The sequence below is a fragment of the Pezoporus occidentalis genome, unplaced genomic scaffold (genome assembly GCF_034315485.1).
Source record: "Pezoporus occidentalis ecotype Australia unplaced genomic scaffold, CSIRO_AGI_Poc_V1 ctg381, whole genome shotgun sequence".
Taxonomy (NCBI): domain Eukaryota; kingdom Metazoa; phylum Chordata; class Aves; order Psittaciformes; family Psittacidae; genus Pezoporus; species Pezoporus occidentalis.
In genome coordinates, this window is record NW_026915704.1 from 87,017 (window position 1) to 106,107 (window position 19,091).

Sequence of the window (19,091 nt, forward strand, 5' to 3'; positions counted from 1 at the left end):
GGTGGGGAAGAGAAAAAGTAGCACCACACCAGAGCATGCACACAAACATCACCTTTTCTCCTTGAAAATTCCATGGTTTTCCATACTTTCCTATTAGTCCTTTGACATCTGGGGAGAGAACTTTACTTCTCCCTGCTTTATAAGGGATGCTGTGGTGCAAAGCAAGCCAGCCCTCTCTATTCACATGCTGACTTCATGGGGACCAGGTGAAGTCCCTCAGCTGAACTTTGGCTGGAAAATTAACATTTCAAGTCCTGCCATGCCTGGAGGTTATGCAATAATGAACTCATAAAGAAGCCATTAAAAGAACTAATAGGCAGACTGAAGTCACTGATGAGTTCAGAGGGAAAGATGAACCAGGCTCTAATCCTTTCCCTGATGCTGGGGATCAAGCTGAATATTGAAAAGAACACCTCTGAAATGAAAGGTTAAACGTTTCCAAGTAGTCTGCATGAAAAGAGCAGCCACAAAACCCAGTGTCCTGTGGCCTTGCCCCAGAGCCAGGCACCAATGTTGAGCCGAGATAAAGGAACCGGGCAGACCTGGCTTTTAACAGGTTCAAATGTCTCAGCATTACAAGCTGGAAACAGGCAGACATTGCACACACACACATATAAATATGTATAGATGTGTAATACATATTTTATAGACACATACATAGACATATACATACACGGGGAAACAAAAATAAAAGCAGAATTGACAAAGTGCAGCACATGGGCTGAAAACAGGCTGAAAACTGCTGCTGGGCGAGTAAAGACAAATCTACGTAACACTGCAGCCTGCAGCAATGGACAGTGTTTTCCTCTCATTCCTGGCACATCCATTAGCTGAAGGCCACTGCCATACAGAAGCCTGAGCACTCTGTGGGCAGCAGTGGCAGGGAGATGGGATGCTGGCCAAGTTTATAAAGCAAACCAAACATACCCCATTTCCAGGGTTGCATTGACACTTCACATCTCCAAGCGCTGCAGTCGTCGTTCCCGATGGGATTCAGGAGGAGAGTGAGCAGAAGCACGTTTAGTGCGGTCCCCACCCATTAGTCAAGGCTCTTTGTATTAAGTAGTAAAAAGCCAGTAACAAACACAACCACATTGGGTTGTCCCAGTGTGGAGGAATCCTTTTACACAGCTCATAGCAAAAACACTGGCAAGCAGCAAGACATGGGAGAAAGACCAACAAAGACCAAGGGTGAACCAGAGTCAAGGCTGACCTCACCTATGCAACTCAAGACCCTCTTCTCCATCCCTTCACACCATCCCTCTTCCCTCTCTCCTTTAGTTGCTGCACTGGAAACTAGTGGGTTTTATTACAACAACAAGAGCAGGAAGTCATGAGAGCTCCACTCTTTAATCCTACCAGTAACTATGCATGAAAAGAAGAGACTGAGGTGCAAGAGGACCCAGCTGAGCACCAACCCAGCCCAGACCTACCATGCTCAGACTGACTTTGAAGACAAACGGCCTCAAAGCTAAAAACTGCTCAGGAAACAGGACTATTTATTTTTCTTTTGAGAGAAAAACTCAGGAATGAAGACAAACACTTCAAGCTGCGGGAACAAGGAATCTTGGAGCCTCCAGATTGTTTGCAGACATAAAAGGCTTTTGCTGTCTAACCTCAGTTATCCTCACTACAGTCCAAACCCTGCTCTTCTTGTGCTAATCTCAGGAGAGGCAGCGAGTGGTTCATTAACCACCTTCTTCCACAACCCCTCTTTTTCATGTTCACATGCAAAGCCTCTCTCCCTTGTCTTTGTTCTTCACCCCTTCTCCCATCGATCCACATCTCTAAGACTGATGCGAAGCACAGGAGTCCTAGAGAACAAGGATAACCTCATTCCTATAGCTCTTGTTCATGTTCCTCTGCATGATATAGGCAGCTGATGGCCACTCACTGCAGCTCCCACAGAATGGGAACCACACCAGTCATCCCCCATCTTATAGCTTATTCATGGGTCTCTGCACTCATTTTTTCCAAATTGCAGCCCACTGCAGACTATTCCTCAAGGTTCTTTTGATTTTTTTTACCTCCAAACACTTGCAGATGCACTAAACCTGGTTTTGAGACAGAAAAATGCTATTTTGGGATTGCAGTCAACATTGGACAGACTCTGGATTGCTTCCTCAGTAACTCCCGATTCAAAATGAAAGGGGATGTCAACAGTTACTCTACTCTTTCAGTAGTTACATTCTAGAAGGAAATAACATTTTATTACCTCATTTATGCAAATACCATGTGGAAAAGGAAATGAACATTCAGAGCTGGATTAGAAAGACTATTTCAAGGAGGGAAACACTGTATGATTGTAAAGTCAGTGTTGTAGCACTGTAATACTTCACATCGGTTTCATTAGGCTGAGATTCGCCTTGCCCAAAGGCAAAATAGGGATAGAGGAAATAAGTCCTTCTGCAGCAGAAGAAACTTGTAATGACACCTAAAATTCTTGCACGGGAAGCAGCAGTGAAGGTTGGTGAATAATATTGCAATTGAGATCAAAAGGAAGAGGCCCTTTTGCACAAGAGCAATAAATGTTTAATATCACTGTTTCGTCTTCCATCCGTAACACCAACAGATTAACCAGGTTTGCGGGGCTGGGCAATTCCTTTGGAGTTTTGATCTTGGAAATGATTACACTAAATATTTTATAAGTGCCTTTGAAAGTTTTGTTTCCTTTTTAATAAAGGAAAAAGAATGGCTCTTGGACTGCAGCAGGGTAATGAAAGTGCACAGATAATCAATAACAATTTTCAGTTCATTATTCAGCACATTTGGGGCTGCTCTTACTCCTTCCCCTCTACCACTCTGCATCCCGCATACAGAGTGATGAAGCATTTTTAAACCATCAGACCTCTTGCTTTTGCAAATCACCCTTAATGGCAACCACAACGTGAACACCCAGCCTCCAGAATTCACGGGTTTCCAGGGGGGTTCAGCTGAGCACACTGCATGCTGAGCAGAGGAGGTCAAACTGAACTTACATGGAGCTGGCACTGCTAACGGGGCCAGGACCTTTGCTTTGCCCCACATCCAGCTGCTGCACCTCTGAATCTCAGGACCATTGCAGGTTTTCCAGGACCTGAGGCAATGTATTCATGGCATTGTGTTGTTAGTGGTAAGGACTGAACAGTGCCGTGGTGGCTCTGACCAAGGACAGAAACATTTCCATGCGCTGCTAGAAGAGGAGGCACCATTCAGTCATATGACGATTAAATCAGGAGCCTTCTGGAAGTAGGAGAGTCCTCCCAGGATGAGGATAACATCTGCCTCTGCCTTCCCACTGGAGAATACACGTTTGCAAAACAACTGGGGCTGAAGTGGTTTTAAAGCCCTGAAGGAGAGTAGTTTTTCTCAAGAACTATACAATATTGGTTCATGTAACTACCAAAAGCCAAGAGCGCCCCAAGCAGCTGAACCCCAACGCTGCAAGAGTTATTTTTCCATTGTGCATCCAGGAGGGATATACATCTTGGCACACTTCCCACAGGGTTTGTATAATGACAAAGACAATTCCTGGTGGTAATTCTTCCTCTAACAACACAGTGACTCACTGGAGCGTGGCTGCCAATGTTTGCCTATGCTACTGCCCAGTCATCCCCAGGGGTGACAGGTCCAGGACCAGCACCATCATCCTGGAAGCTGCTGTCACCGCCGTGCTTGGCAAGATGAGAAGCCCTGAAGCTCCATTTTTACTTCCCTGCGCCAAGTTAAATGCCCCTTTGCAGCTGGGGGGTGTCTCACATGCTTCTTCCAAACTAGGATGTAATGGCCAGTTAGGGCAATGACATACCCCATGGATACTACCAAGTGTTAATCCACATTCCCAACTCCCACCTCCCCTGGGAAAACACACACACTCCCAAAAAAAACCCTAAAGGACAGACTATAATTACTTAAAACATAGCCAAAACTGGAAACTGAATCCAGGACTTGGGAAGGAGAAAGGCAAATGGATGAATCCATCACACCATACTCATTCCAAGAGCAGAAGCAGAGGAAAAACAGCTATTACACAGAGGAAATTCTCTCTCAAAAAATCAAAACCTTTAATTACAGAGTGGAGTTGAATTGAATCTGCCCAAGAAATCAGAATCCCCACTGCTATCCCCAAACTCCCTTAAGATCTTGACTTTAATTCAGCCAGAAACTTGGAAAAAAACACATTATCTATTGGTGCCTTCTTTTTTTTTTCTAAATAACCAAGTTTTTCAAGGCAAAGGAATGGAGCTGGACACTCTGGTACACAGACACAATAAAGGAGAGAAATTGAACATGTATTTTGCAGTTAGGTACAGGCTGGAGAGACAAAAAGACACAAAACTTAGGATGCCCTGACATATAGCATTGGAAGGAAAACAGAAGTCAGATCACATCTATACCTTTCAATGCAAGCAAACCTCAGAAATGAAGTTTCAAAAGCATCCACAACAGATACCTGCAAAGCATTTAAAGTGCTATTAAATAAAAGCCCACAACAAGAAACAGAAACCACACACACATTTGGCTTCACCTTCCTGCTATTGTGTGTCTTTTTTAATCACCTCTTCAATTCCTCCTTCGAATACACCAACCACCTTCTCAACAGCCCTGGTGCTGCTCTGCCACCACGGCCATCCATCTCCGGATCTCCCACAACACAGAGAAACCTTCAGGAACCCCAAGGCAGAGGAGACCTGCAGTAAAATCAATCATCATAAGACACAACACGCAGGTGCTGGAGGTTGATGACACCGCAGACAGTGACACTGTCACTCCCAGGAGGGAAGCTGCACCTTTGTATACTTATCTTCTCTACAAGCTTTTCTGAACCCAAGAACAGTGTGTTTCCACATAGCACTTATAAACCCTTCTCTAAATTAAAGTCAGGGCTGCCTCTAGAGTCTTGCATTTGTTTGGTTTTCTTGACAAGCAATTCAATTACCATCTCCATCATTTTGTGGCAAAACAAGATGTGATAGAACTGGGAAAGAAAATGGCACAGTGAAAGGAACATGAGCACCTCCTGGATACCCTAAGTTGAAACCCGCAAGTCCCACCAGGGCAGGCTCTGAATAAAACAGTAGTCAATGATGAATTCACCACAAGCGAAGGGCAGGAGCAGTGTCCAGCAAGAGCAAACAATGCTACTAAAGTGAGTCACTCAACCTGGGTAAGCACACGCAGGGTGGCTGCTCCAGACCTGCAACAGCAGTGGTGCCCGGCTGGTGCCCAGCAGCACTCATTCCAGCCACCTCATTGATGCTCTAGGTAAGCTCTGCCCTGACCTCAGGAGCTGGGGCACCTATCGTTATCCCTCATCTGCAGGGAAACTGAGGTACAGAGAGGAGAATTAATCTGGTCCAACATCCAAGAGGGAATTAGTGACAGAGCAGATCCAGGAGTTTCTGGGTCCAACTTCTCCTGCAGGAGAAGACCTAGAAGCTTCAAGAACTTTTCTGTTTTAAGTCTGGGTAGATCTGGGTTTGCCTGATTCAGTAACTTGAATGAAGGCTGGCTGAGCTGCTCAGGCAGCCTGCCACCATGGGCAGCTTCACACCACTTGGGATAAGCACAGCCACAACCAAATACTCATCCCTCCCTCTTCTAGAGGGGGTACACATCTCCTGACTGTTTCCATAAATGAGTGGAAGAAACTAGTCACGAACAAAAGACGCTCAAACCCTCACTTCAAGCAGTATCCTCAAAGCCCTGTGCAAATACTCCTTGCTGTGGATTACATTATTAAATGTAATTAAGTTGTGCTGTGAACCCAGTAGTGCCATTAATATCTTGGGAATCGCAAAACAAACTCATTTTTCAGCTGTCAAATCCACATGACAAAACTCTGAAGCAATTGCTTTGGCCTTTTATTTCAACTCATTTTGCTGCTGAACCCCTCCCATAGCCTCTCCCCACTGGGTTCAAAATGCCAGGACCCGGCTCCCCTCCACTCCTACCCAGGAAACTACTTTTTATCCTATAGAGCATTTCTGGATGTAACGGCATTCCACAGCCGCAGAACACATACAGTGGTTTCAGCCCCACAAGGCAAGCAGAGAGCATCCCCAAGGGCAGATTTCTCGTGTTGCTTGAGGACTCCTGTGAATCCTGTGTATTTTTATCCCTCAGATTAATTGGGATTTCAACTGCCTTCAACCACAAATCAAACTTCCCAAGCCAATCAGGGTGTCCTACAACCAGGTGTCATTCTGCACATACAGGACAAAAGAAAAGCAATTCAATGATGATCAACACAAAAGAAACAAAACAGTTTGGGACATCGGAGGCCCATTCAAATAAGCCTTTCTCCTCTATTGCCATCAAATATCCAAATTGTACCTTTCTTGAAGTGTCCTTATAAAGAGTGTCACAAAAGCAAGGCCACAAAGGGCTACAGCACCACATTTTCCTTTCATAAGATGCGCCATCGGATGGAAATCTCGCTCCAGCCTGACAACAGCTGAGGAAGCAAAACATGGAGCAGAAAGCGTCAAACCCCATCAGTTCAGGTTTCAGGGAGAGCTCTCAAGGCCTTGACCAAGTGGTGCAGTTTCCTGGCCTGGCTTTACGATTCTCACTATGGTCTGGCCAGCTGTTTCACACCTTGAGAGCTTCTCCATCCTCACTTCGCCTGTCAGCTATCAGATAGCAGCAGTGCTGCACAGCCTTAGCAAGAGCCATACACGCCCTTCATTAAAGGGCATTACAGCTGTGTTTGTATCAGACATAAATCTGCTTTATAAACAGTAACCTGATTCACGATCTGGACTTTCTTAGATGGCAACATCAAGCGCACACGTGTGTGCTAGCCCCTAATGGCAGCACCAGACCTGCCTCATCACGAGAGGCAATGCTCACCCTCCTTGTCTGCTGCATCTAAAGCTACTAGAACTGGCAGGTAGAAAGCCTAAAACCACCAAAAGCTGCAGGTTTTGGCATACCCAGAAAGTGGTAGGTAAAGGAGCCAAAAGGCTTGAACCTGACCACAACACGAGGAAAAGGACAATTATTCTAAGTGATAAAAGTTACCCAAATCCCACTGATAATACGAGTGTCTGAGGGACAGTGGAGTTGGGATAGTTCAGTCCAAAATCCCCTGCAAAAGCTGGCTCAGAGTCATACCAGAAATCAGCAGCTGAACTGAAATGGACACCCAAGTTCTCACAGCAGGCACCAGACCCTGTTTTCTCATCTCATTTCTATTTTTCTAGTTGCTGCCAATTCAAAATGCTGTAACAAAAAGCCAGCCCATTAGACTCGTTCTTAGAAGTCTTCAGCTCTTACAGATGAAGCTTGTATTATCAACAGAGTCCATAAATTGCAGCTGAAGTACGTAGAGGAAGCAGTGATGACATAGCCCCAGTTGAATTCGCGTCAGGTCGCTGCAGTCAAAGCAGTGTTTTTCAGCATGTTAATTAATTCTTCAAAGAATGGATTAAGGGGGGCTCTCAGTTAATGGAATGCTTTAAGGAGACAAGCTAAAGGGGATTGTCCATTTTATTAATACAGCAGTTGAACAGCTATTCAACATCTAATAACTTCTCATTAAAAGTCAACTTTCCCCCTTTTCCAGCAGATTACTTGCCCATTTATCAGACACAATACAGCTTCATTAGCCTAAAGTTCAGTCCCTGCTTTTCCACAGCTTTGCTTTTATTTTGTTTGCATCACTAAGCTAAAATCCGGCATGACAGCAAAGTCCAGAAATCAATAACACAAATAGTGCAGTAGTCTTTCACAAGCTCTAGATGGGATTTGGATGCAGCGTTCCCAGCGAAGCCAACTGCACATACAGTCCAGCGCTGCAGGAGCCACACAGGAAACCCTTGGGTCTACCTACACAATGCTCCCAAACACACAAGGCAAAGGCTTGTCGGTGAGCTGCACATCATCAAGAAGAGCACACAAATGATGCCTTTTCCCAACAGCTTTTCCACCCAAGTACTACTTACTCAGCAGCTCATAGTCCGCCTGGAATTGGAGGGTGACCTTGAAAAGAAGATAAACAGGAATTTCTACTCTTACCAGGAGGTTCCCACCTGAAAACTCAAGGTCTTTCAGGTTAAGCATGATCTTCACAAGCAGACGCATTGTTTTGAGGCTAAATTCAACTCATGCTGATGCGCTGCAGACCTCAGAGTGGGGCCAGCTGATCACGAGACAGCTTCTGCAGCTCAGGGTAGAGGCAGGACAGAAGGGGCAAGCTCTGGGGTAGGGCACCAGCAACATGCAGTCCTCAACACCGCTGGTGAAACATCTACCTAAGATGTCTTACAAAGACAGGAGACATTTAGAAGGTAAAAGCTCCTTAAGGGTAACCTGAAAACAAGTGAAGAAACCCAGGAAAGCCCTGTGACTTCAATAAGAAAGGCTGGGCATTACCAAGCAGAGAGACACCGCATGAGAGCAGTACAGCAGCAGTGTCTGGCCTCACTGGAGCAACCTCAGACCTCAGCACAGAAGGACACTATCTACATGGATTTCAACGCAGGATCAGAGCGCTAGGAAGTCCATAGAAAAGATAACAGAAACTGAAAGAGGTTACAACTAAAGCTAATACAACCCAAAAGCTAAAGCAAACAAAAACATTCCAGCACATCAGCTCTATCTGCAAAGATTTATTCAAGCTACTCACAAGACTGTAACAGCCATAGGCACAGGCTTTAATAGAAAGGGACACCTTTCCTCCAGAACCTGCTCTTGCCATTGTAAGGAATGAATCCGGGCATCAGCAGAAGGGGAAGGTCAGGATATACACAGATCAGTTACCAAGAGAGTATCTGTCACGTCACACGAGATCAACATTTCTGGCCAAGTTGGCAGAAACCAGACAAGCTGCAAATCTACCCAAAAATACCAGTCATGGTAATTAAAAGAGAAGCAGAGCCTAAGCAATGGCTGCAGTAACAATCCAGCCTCATAGTGACATCCTGCTAGCATCTTTTATTACGTACACCACTGCTAAAGACTGTGTTCCTCAGGTGTGTGATTTGTGTGTTCAGTTTCATGTCATGCAATTAAGATACAAACCAAGCTTGTTCCACATTGATGCCTTATGGTTTCATCCATGTGATTTACTAATGTATTTATCACCCTTCACCTCTCTTCAGCACAATACTGTGGAGAGTTCAAACTGTGGAAGTCCATTGCACTCAACAGACATACTCATAACACTCACAGCGCAAGTAGGGCACCAAACCACGATGGGATGAAGAAATCCTGGAGAAAGATTAGGGAAACAAAGACAAATTGCCATTGTGCATCAGCTCCATGGTCCATCTCATCTGGTGTGGCAGCTGGGAGCTTCAAAGGATGACCGTAACTCTCACAAGCAGTTAGTTATATCGTATCTGCCCATGTAGGGAGCATCCAAACCCCAACCTGCTAGAGGCAGGCTTATGTTATCTCAGCATAACACACGATATAAAGCTCTGTTTCCTACCAGGAGTAGGAACGCTATCCAAGGAAGAGCGAGGCAGCTAGAAGTGAATCAGAGCATCATTATTTGGGAACCGAAGGATTTTGGATCTGAAGGCAGGCCATCAGCTCTCCCCAACTGACAGCTCCACTGGGATGCAGCTTACATCAGAAGCTGGCCAATGTCCCTGACCTTTATTGGAGGCAGTTCCTTGCAAAACCAAGGCAAGAAGGAGCAGAAAAAGGTAATCTGAAACATGAGGTTCACAAAGTTAGAGGTCCTTTACCACTCTCCTAGTTGCTTTTCCCTTGAAGATGACTGCTGTATACCACAACCTCTCTGCCCTGCTATCTTCCACTCATTCATCATCACCTTTTACTGCAATTACACAGACAAGAGACCAGAGCAGAGAAACCACCCCAATAGGATCAACAATTACATAAATCCAGGGCCTTATCCTCTCTGTTCTCCCACCAAAAGACAAGCCAAGACCCAGCTACCCCTCCTTCCTCAGGTCAGCACTATTCAGCTTCACCATTTTAATATCATTTCTAAAGATCAAAACCATCCAAAAGCTAGTAAAAAACATAAGCTCACTCCATGCTAGAGGTGGTGAGGTGGGAAACTGGCTGACTGGTGGGATGCGATGCTTCCATGAGCCAGTGGTTCTTCCCACGGGGTGAGCCAGAACACAAACCAGCTCCTGCTCCCGCGATGAGTGAGTAACTGCAGCGGCTGCAGGAGTCAACAGTTGTAAAAGAGAACTTATTTGTGTGACTGAAATGGTTGACTCACACTGGGCTGGGGGAGCCTCGCTGATGAGTTTCATTGTTATGCAGGCACTTTCCACCCTTAATTTTCAAAAATACCCTGAGTGACAATAATGACAATAGAGCATAATAGCCGTAATTAGCTAATGGGAGAGAAAACATCCAAGCTCCAAACTAACCAGAGCTGCTGCTTCTAAAAATACAGCACAAGTGATTGACGCAGTTGATCCCTGTTGACCACTGAAATTAGAAGAGAAAAATCTTGAGGAGATGGATCATTCTCTTCTGCAAATTCAGCAACAAGATCCCAATAGCCCTGTCAGGAGAAAGAACACGAGCAAGCACTGCTCAGGGGGCTGCCTTCCAGGATGATTTGCTGCCAAATACCTTAGAAGCATCTCCCACTCACACAATAAATAGGTCTAACTGCATCAAACCAAGCCAATCATTGCCTTCTCAAGCACAGGTTAATGCATTTTTTTTCTCCCCAGTGGTACTAAAGAGGAAAAAAGGACAATAGCAAGCTTTGGAAAATGACTGGCCAGTGAAGTGATGGCTCAATACATGCAATGTGGAAAGCTTTCCTTACGTTCTACACAACTGAAACCATTCAAAGCTACTGAAAGCACCAGCAACACCGAGAAGCCAGCGTGAAGCTTGCTCCGCTGGCTTGGTCAATGCAGACTTGCTAAGCCAGAGGTCAAATTTAGGACAACAGCTACTGCTTCTTAAAGCACTAAAGTCGGCTGGAATCTTTATTTAGGACTAAAGTCCAGTGGCTTTCCTCCGCGTAGGGGATCACATGGAAACTATTCCCTTTGTGGAGTTTATTTTGAGCTGAAAACATTTCCCAGTTTCATGCTGACAGACAGGACTGTATCTGCGCTGTGTTACAGCACAATGACTGCGCTTCCAAAGCCCGTCACAGGGGAAAGCAGAGAAAGCTGAATCTTCCTCTTTACGCTATTTGTCCCCGGAAAGTTTTTACACTTCCATAACGAGGTCCTGTGCTCCTTTAGCACAAAAGCACCCAAATAAGCAGAGCACTGTTACCTATCCCATCCGCCATCCCAGGCAAGGTGAGAGAATCAGAGTAGCCAAACCATAATAAACTGATCCTATCTGAAGGAGAAGGAATTTTCCACATCACGGCATCAGCCTCCCAGACACAGTACTGAGCTCCTCTGGGATTCAGGGTCAAATTCCTTCAGCCCCTCTGGAAACCCTGAATTAACCTGTCACATTTACTGGAGAAAATGACATGGTAAAAGCATGCAGTAATACCCCTACTTTCATCCACACCCTCACTATAGTTCCCAAAGAGCATTCTTGTGAATAGCCACAGAAAGTCCCCAGGGAGAGGCTCTTCCACTCTCCTCACCCAAGCCAATCCTCATCACGTGCAGCACAGGGGGGGGTTACAAGTGCAAAGAGGAGGATTTGCTGGTGTTCCACTCACATCTTTCACCCTGAGTGGTTCAGCACCTCTTACCTCAGGAACGCTGCCAGACCAAGGGCAACAGAAGCATTCAGGAATAAAGCCAATGAACATGAAGAGGCCGTAAAGGTCCCACTCAAGAGAAGAGAGTGAACTGCAAGGTGCGTTATTTGCACCAAAGGCTGAAATCCCACCTCAGCGCCTTGTCTATGGTTTGAGGTGCCTTAGGACCAATGCTTATCACTTAGAAGTCCTACTCAAAGTGGAAGGGGATTAGATAACTAAATGCATTTATACCTTCAGAGTTCAGTTCTTGTACCCAAAGACACTTACGGCATCTGCCATCTGTACCGAACACTTCTTTGGAAGCAGGTCTCTAAGCCGCTATGGCAGATGAGCACGCACGAAGTTATGGTAACAAGCAGCACAACCCACTTCAAGCTCTTCAGCTGCGAAGGTGATTGACAGGACTTCCAGACTAAAAGCCTTGTTCGACACAGAACCGTCAGCAAGACAATACCACATGCTTTTTTACATTGTGAATGGCAAGCTGCTGGCTTGCTGGAACACAAAGTGCCTCCTTTTTCCCCTTAAGACACCACTAATCTTGTATGCAGCGCTAAAATCTCTCTGCTGCCCAGCTTGGTGTTCTCTGAGTTGAGAAATACTGGGAAACGGAGTGCTCTGATTCACAGTAAGGACAGCTGAAAGAAGTGTCAGCAGTTTTTATCTGAAAATGCATGTAGCTTTGTGCGCAGAGCTAGGAACAGTCCCAGTCTCTTTAGGGGTTTTAGCACGGTACCTGTTCTTCTGAAGAAGGTGGAAGAACAAACCTTCCACTCACTCAACAGAAGAGTCCTTGGGGTCAACCACAGAAGCCCCTTTCCTTCCTCTGCTTCCCAAACCAACAGCCCCATCCCTAGGACTGCTATTGCCACACACACCAGGAACCGGTGACTGTAAGGTCCATCCTCAAACCTGCCTGGTAATGTCAGCTTCTGGCTTGATCCTCTCAACTCCAGGGGATGGAGAAGGCATCTCTTGGATTGCCATTTCTGTAACTGGCCCCCCTCTGTAACTGTCCCCTTCTCGCAGCACAAACCAGACACAAAATTAGCCCGAGCTAAGCAACAGAGAGTGACTGCTGCAGTCAGGAGGGTTACTACACACCACCCATGACATTTCCATAGAAACCACAGTGGGAAAGAGAAAAGCCTCAAAAAGCTGACAAGTTAAAACACACATGGTGAAAGAAGTAACTCTGGTGGGAAAGAGAGACATGTGCAAGATCCTCCCCAGTTTTCCAGCAGCCTGGGCATTCAGAGGGAACACAGTTTACACCAAAGTGATGCCAACAAAACTCTCTGTCACATCTCTCAGGCTGCCTGATGGGAGCATCCATACTTTCCCAGCAGTGCTATTTCAGAGGACAAACCTGTTTGGCATTATAAGCAGCTTGCTTCCCTGTTACTTATGGGGGTGTTCTTGCTGTCGGTGTCACTAAACAAAAAAGGAACTTAACTTTTCCTTAGCCTTCCAGAACATAACATTGTCCTCATTAGGAGGATCATTTAAACGAATCAACAGTGGAATGTGCAAGAGAAGTAATTCCTTTGGTTAAACAAACCTCCCTTTAGAGAAAAAACACCCAACAAAACCCACATTACCACCAGTAACACACATTTTCCACTGTAAACTAATAAGCCACCCCCAGTAAAAGAAGAGCTTAGATGTGTTCCATTACACGCTTGCCTACTCCGGAGACGTGGTTTTGTGTGACATCAAAGAAAAAGAAAAGAAGATAAGCAAGAATGCTAAGCAACAGCTTTCCAGTAATTTGGGATGCTCTGCTCTTGTTCTGGAAAACTGGTCATATTCCAGAGCTTGGCAGAGGCACAAACACGCACGGAAGGAGGCTGTTTGCTACAAACTGAATCATTCAGTGAGCTGCCCAATCTCCAAACCCTTTCCAGATAGAGAAATAGCATCCACAGCTTGCTCGGTGCTAAGCTCAATTGACTACACATACAGCACCTCTTTACAAACACAGGAAATAAAAGCCAAGCCAAATTGCAGAGGTTTGGAAGCAAATCGGGACATGAACACTTTACAAAAGGTCAGAGATGTCTGGCTCAGGTTCACAGCTCAAAGAACAACAACTTTTAGTGTGACTGTCACCGGGGCTGTACAAAACCTCCCATAACCAACGCTGTCTTCACACAATGAAAAGCAAACTTGCACAGAGTGGCACAACAGGAAGCTGCTGCAGCACTGAGACGCTGTTCTGCTCAAACAGCCCACCACGAATCAGCTCCAGGAGCACACGCACTCAAAGCACGTGGAAGTTACACCCAGCGGCTCACACTGCTGAACCTCTGCTATTCCCTCCGCTCAGCTTATCCGAGCCTACAAACAGCGCGGGTCCTCAAATCGGGAGCTACAGGAGCAAGAATACAACGCGTGCATCTTGCTCTCCTATTATGGTTGTGGTTTTAGGAGCTGATTGCCCCTGTTTTTCCCTCTGGTAAGCCAGACTTTCACCACTGGCATCTTTCATCCACAGCACATGACTTTCTGCTTAGGAGCAAAAAAGCCACAATTGCTTTTTGGGTCTTGAAAAATACTTTAGTCTGATGGATATGTTTTTGCTGGAATTCGTTTCTAAATATATCCTCTACCTACCACTCCATCAAAAGCAGAGCTAAAGACACTAACAAGTCAATACATTAAATGGTTTATCTCATTAGGGGTTTTACAGCTACTTAATACTGAGTTCTGGTAACTGCTGCCTGAATATGTTTATTATTGTAAGTCTCTAAATAAAATAAGATCTGTGTAATTGCATAACTTTTCCTTTCAGATGCATAAAAATGCCACGCTCCAAGCAACACCATCATTAGCAAGGAACTAAAAAAAGACCAGCAGAAGCTAAAAAATACAGTAAATGACATTCTCAGAACAGCTTTACTGCTACCATATCTTGTAGAAATCCTATTTAAAATTCACATGGGGAGGGAGATATACACAAAAAAGCAAATCTGGACAAGAGAGAGCAAACACGCTGTGTCCTCTGACAAGCAGGATAATGAAGCGCAATGGTAGGCTAGAATCTGACCTTTAAGGGTCAGTCCCATTTTCCATGTGCTGGAGCAGAAGCAGGGAGGGAAGAGAATCAATTCACAAAAGCCCATCGGTGTTTACATGGGTAACCATTGAGAAACGGTTCCTTTACAATTCTCACATTCCTTATCTGGACCAGAAGAAAGTTTTTGCATCACTTTGTTGATATTTTGGCATCTAAAGGTTCTGCACATCTGGGAGTTTCAGGCTCTGAAAACAGACGGGCACTTCCATTGCGCAGAAGAACACACATTCCTCCCTCTCCGGGTACACTGAAGGGCACAGCGGCTCAGTTCACACAGGAGCATAAGCATTTCTATAGCCAGTAAAAACAAAATGCAAAACAAAGCTACAAATATAAACCCAACCTGGACTGGGAGCCCGCTGTGCAGGGAACAACCTGGCTGTCCTTTAGCTTTGCTTACCCTCCTGAACGAGGAGTCATTACAAGATGCCAAGATGCGGAATCAAAGTTGCTGCCACCTTGGTACCTGGAGTAAGGAGCTCATAGCCCACCCCTTCATCCTCCCCAACTAGGAAGGAATCCAACATTTATTAATACGTGGTCATTAAGAGTCCATGTTAAGCAAACCCAAACAAGCTGCAAATTTAGATAAACTTTATACAGCTTAAGTAAATAAATGAATAAAAAGGAGCAAGTGCCACTGCTTTTTCTGCTTGCTCGTTTCACTTGGAAAGCTTGGAACATGCACGGGAACTGCTTCAGTATATCCCAGGCAAACTTCAACCACCACCCTTTGCCAGAGCTGGCTGGGAACACCACCCTGTGGCTGCCCATCTTTGGGCTGAAACCCCAGGCGAGGACAACAGCATGTGGGGCAGCAAACATGGGTCCTGTGCAAGGTGCTGGGCACTGGCTGCCCTCCTCTAAAACGCTGCTTATCTCACCTGCAGCAAAGATTTCCTTCATTCAGCTCTTCTGGTCTGAGGCAACTATCAGACTTGGGAAGATGAAAGGAAAGGAGATAGAGAGGCACTGATACAAGCAGAAATAGTGAAAATGCCAGAAATCCAATCAAAACAGATGATAGAGGTTTTAAGGAATCCACCTGAGAGGACAGGAAAAATGGTTCTCTTCTAACGATGATCTCTGAAGAAAAAACTCAGTACAGGGGAAATAAACCCAACTCTCAACCAAGTAAGCATTTCTTCCATCTATTTCCATTTCCTTAGCTATGGAAGGCAGGATCACCTTCAGCGCATGTTTGCACACATGACTCAAAAATCAGAAATACCCCTATAATTTAAATCTAAAAGAGGGATTTGAGACACGGTAGACAGAAGATGCTCCCCTTGAAGAGGAAATGCAGCAATACTGTAATTCCCTTTGAGAAGTTGGGGGTTTCAGGTTGGTTTTTTCCAGGGGTTTCTGTTTAATGGTACGCTTCTGCTCTTTAACTTTCTGCCAGCTTCCCTAGAAGAACACAAAACAAGCCTCTGTGACTAATGCTCAGCTTTGCCAGCTGACAAAAACCACTGCATCACCACACCACAGTTAAAATAAAGAGACAACTACAACTTATCTTTGGGGGAGGAGAAAATGTGAAGCACACACCGGTCCCTCTGCCTTCCCCCTTATTCCTGAGCATCACCCTGCACCAACACCCTTCCTGACTCAGGGCTGGTGCTGCTCCCTTTGCTTTGGGGCAGCCTCTACAGTGCGAGGATGCCCATGGACCGGACAGAAAAGCTACATGAAGGCAGAAAGAAAGAAAGAGAACTGCCTCTCTGCCATACAGGAACCACTGTGAGAAGTTGCCATGGAGAAAAGGGAACTGCTGAAGTGCCTTGAGGTACGTGGTGCCGAGAGACATGACAGCAAAGCTGGAGGGAATACAGAAGCAAATGGATTTAAGTGCTCCCACAAACTTGAAGCTTCCAGACAAGAAATTACCAGTAATTACTAATAATATAATTTTCATGCAGCACTCATCAGCATGAACCAGCTCTGTCCTCACAACAAAGAGGAACAACAAACGCAACAAACAGTTACCAAATTAGCTTATTGAGATCTCTGGGATTTTGTTGAACCTTCCTAACCATCAAAATTGGTCTGAACGCACAAACATGATTATAATAAAGAGGCCCAGATACCTTCTGGACACGGCAGCATCAGATACAACATCATACTGCAGAAAGCACACTCCGAGGAAGCTGTCTTCCAAGGGAGCAAGGGATGGCTCCCTGGAGTCACCAGTGCTGCTCCTTTGCTGGAAGGACTGCTGCAGAAGAGGAATTTAGGAAGCTCCTCCTCCAGTTTCAAACATGCTCCTCTCTAACAGACCACACTCTTAACCCATGGCATAACTGGTTAGGCAGACTGTCCCAGCCACAGCCCATGCAAAGGAAAAACCACCCCCAAACCAAAAGAAACACCTGCAGCACAGTTAAGAGGTGCTGAGAGCTCATTTTCCCCCTGTGTCTATCCCTATTTCCCAACAAATTACAGTCCCATAAAGGATAAAAGCCCAGCCACAATCAGAGATCAGATACCCTCTTTCTTAAGGTGCAGGCACAGGCAATACTGCCTGTGAACCAAAGCAGCTTCATCTGTCCAGCAGAACCCGTGTATGTCAGAAATTTAACCTCTAGGAGGAAAAGATCACAGGGCCTCTATGGATGGTCAGTGAAGAACGTGGAATTGTTTCCTCAGGAAGGTGAAGCAAGTCCTGAAGAGAAGAGAGGTGCAGCAGGACAGAAGAGGGCAGCATCTCAGAGCTGGGACCCTTTGGAGGCTGCTGTCCCCAGCTGAGAGAGGCAGCAGCCAGCCCGGGACACAGCTCATTGCAGAGACATTTACAGCGCTCAGAAGCAGAGAGCAGTAGCTATCCTCTGTGACTGCAGCCACTCCGTTCAAGCTCTATAATGATACGGTTCCTGGAAGAGCACTTCTAACTGAATTAGGGACATCTTGTGAGCACGCCCTTGGCAGCAAGAGGACTGCGATGTGGGAAGGCTCCTGACTGCGTGATCCAGGCCCTCTGCAATCCCATGACATGCCCCTTTCAGCAGAGGTGAGGGGCAGGTGTTTTTAAAGCAGAGGGCTCCTAAGTTTGTGTTTTGTATTGGTGGGTTTTGGTTTGCTCTGGTTTTTTGCTGTACACACACTTTTATTTCTCTAAGGTAATAAAATGAATTGCTGCTCTTTCTCCTCTACCAACAGTGGTTGTGCTGCTGAAAAAGCCCTCGAAGCACAGCAATACTCAAAGAAGCAGCATGGACTCAGTTTTCCTTCGAACAGGAAGGCCAGAGGCTCTAAAGAAGCTTCACCCTACATTAACCAGGTTTGGCATTGCCCAGACACGCTTGCTTGAGGAATTTTTATGCAGTGGAAGAAGAGATTTTCCACAGTGACACCACTTTACACACTTGTCCAACCTAAAACACCCATTTGACAGCAGATTCTGCTCATCCTTGGATTCGTTCATGCTCTGAAACATGCCCTTAAAAGGAGGGTTTGTTGTTCTTTTGCATGAAGCAAAGCTGTGTTAAAGTGTTTGTTTCTGATGGAACAGGGAGGCAGACATCGGGAGGAAGCAAGCTGTGTCTGAAGAGCAGAATTCCTGGCAGATGGGTCAAGAGCAGCAGCTGTGTTCACAGAAAACACATGAATCTTTACATACTCAGGGCTCTCATTCGGAAAACATCGCAAGAGACAGTGTATGACAAGGGGAAAAAGGGCTGGTTTTGACAACAGGCATCAGGGTAGTGTTCTCCCGAACCTTTCCAGTGGGTGCTGCAGATGAATGTCTCACTGGGCAGGGAAAAGGTCAGTGTTCATCATGAAGCTTTACCCATTCCTGACAGTACCAGAAATACCATGGAGAAATACGAACCTTTACTACAGTGTGATCCCCATATGCATCAGAACAGCCCACACTCACCCCGGTCCAAACCGAGCCGCTGCTGCTCCCAATCAGTCTTTCATTTCCTTGGCAGCACTGTGGCCCTGTGCCATGCTCCCTGTGCACACCATGAGCACATTTCTCTTCTCCCAGAGAGAGGATAGAGTGTATCTACACAACACACAAGGGATGTGAAAGGGGAGAACCAAAAAGCCCCATGTCCTTGATGCGGGGCAGGTGCATAGCACAGGGATGACCAAAGAGGACTGAACCTGAGCAGCCAGAGCCCAACAAGCCTGGAATGACAGAGTTCATGCTTCACACACCATCAACCAGGTTTTACAGTGCTCATTACACACCACTTTCTGCAGCCAAGGCAAAAAGCAGCTCCACAGCTTCTCTGCAAGCTCGGTAAAGGCAAAGGGCTGCTGCTGGATTTACTAAACTGTGTCACGGAAAGAGCTACAGATACCTTATCATCACTGAAATGTTACAGAGATAAC

General features: G+C 45.7%; 1 protein-coding gene across 14 annotated transcripts in view; it reads right to left on the bottom strand.

Annotated features, from left to right (window-relative positions):
- The window catches only part of PITPNM2 (phosphatidylinositol transfer protein membrane associated 2), a 133,403-nt gene that overhangs the window by 73,244 nt on the left and 41,068 nt on the right, over positions 1-19,091 (bottom strand). The gene's annotated exons all lie outside the window — the stretch shown is intronic.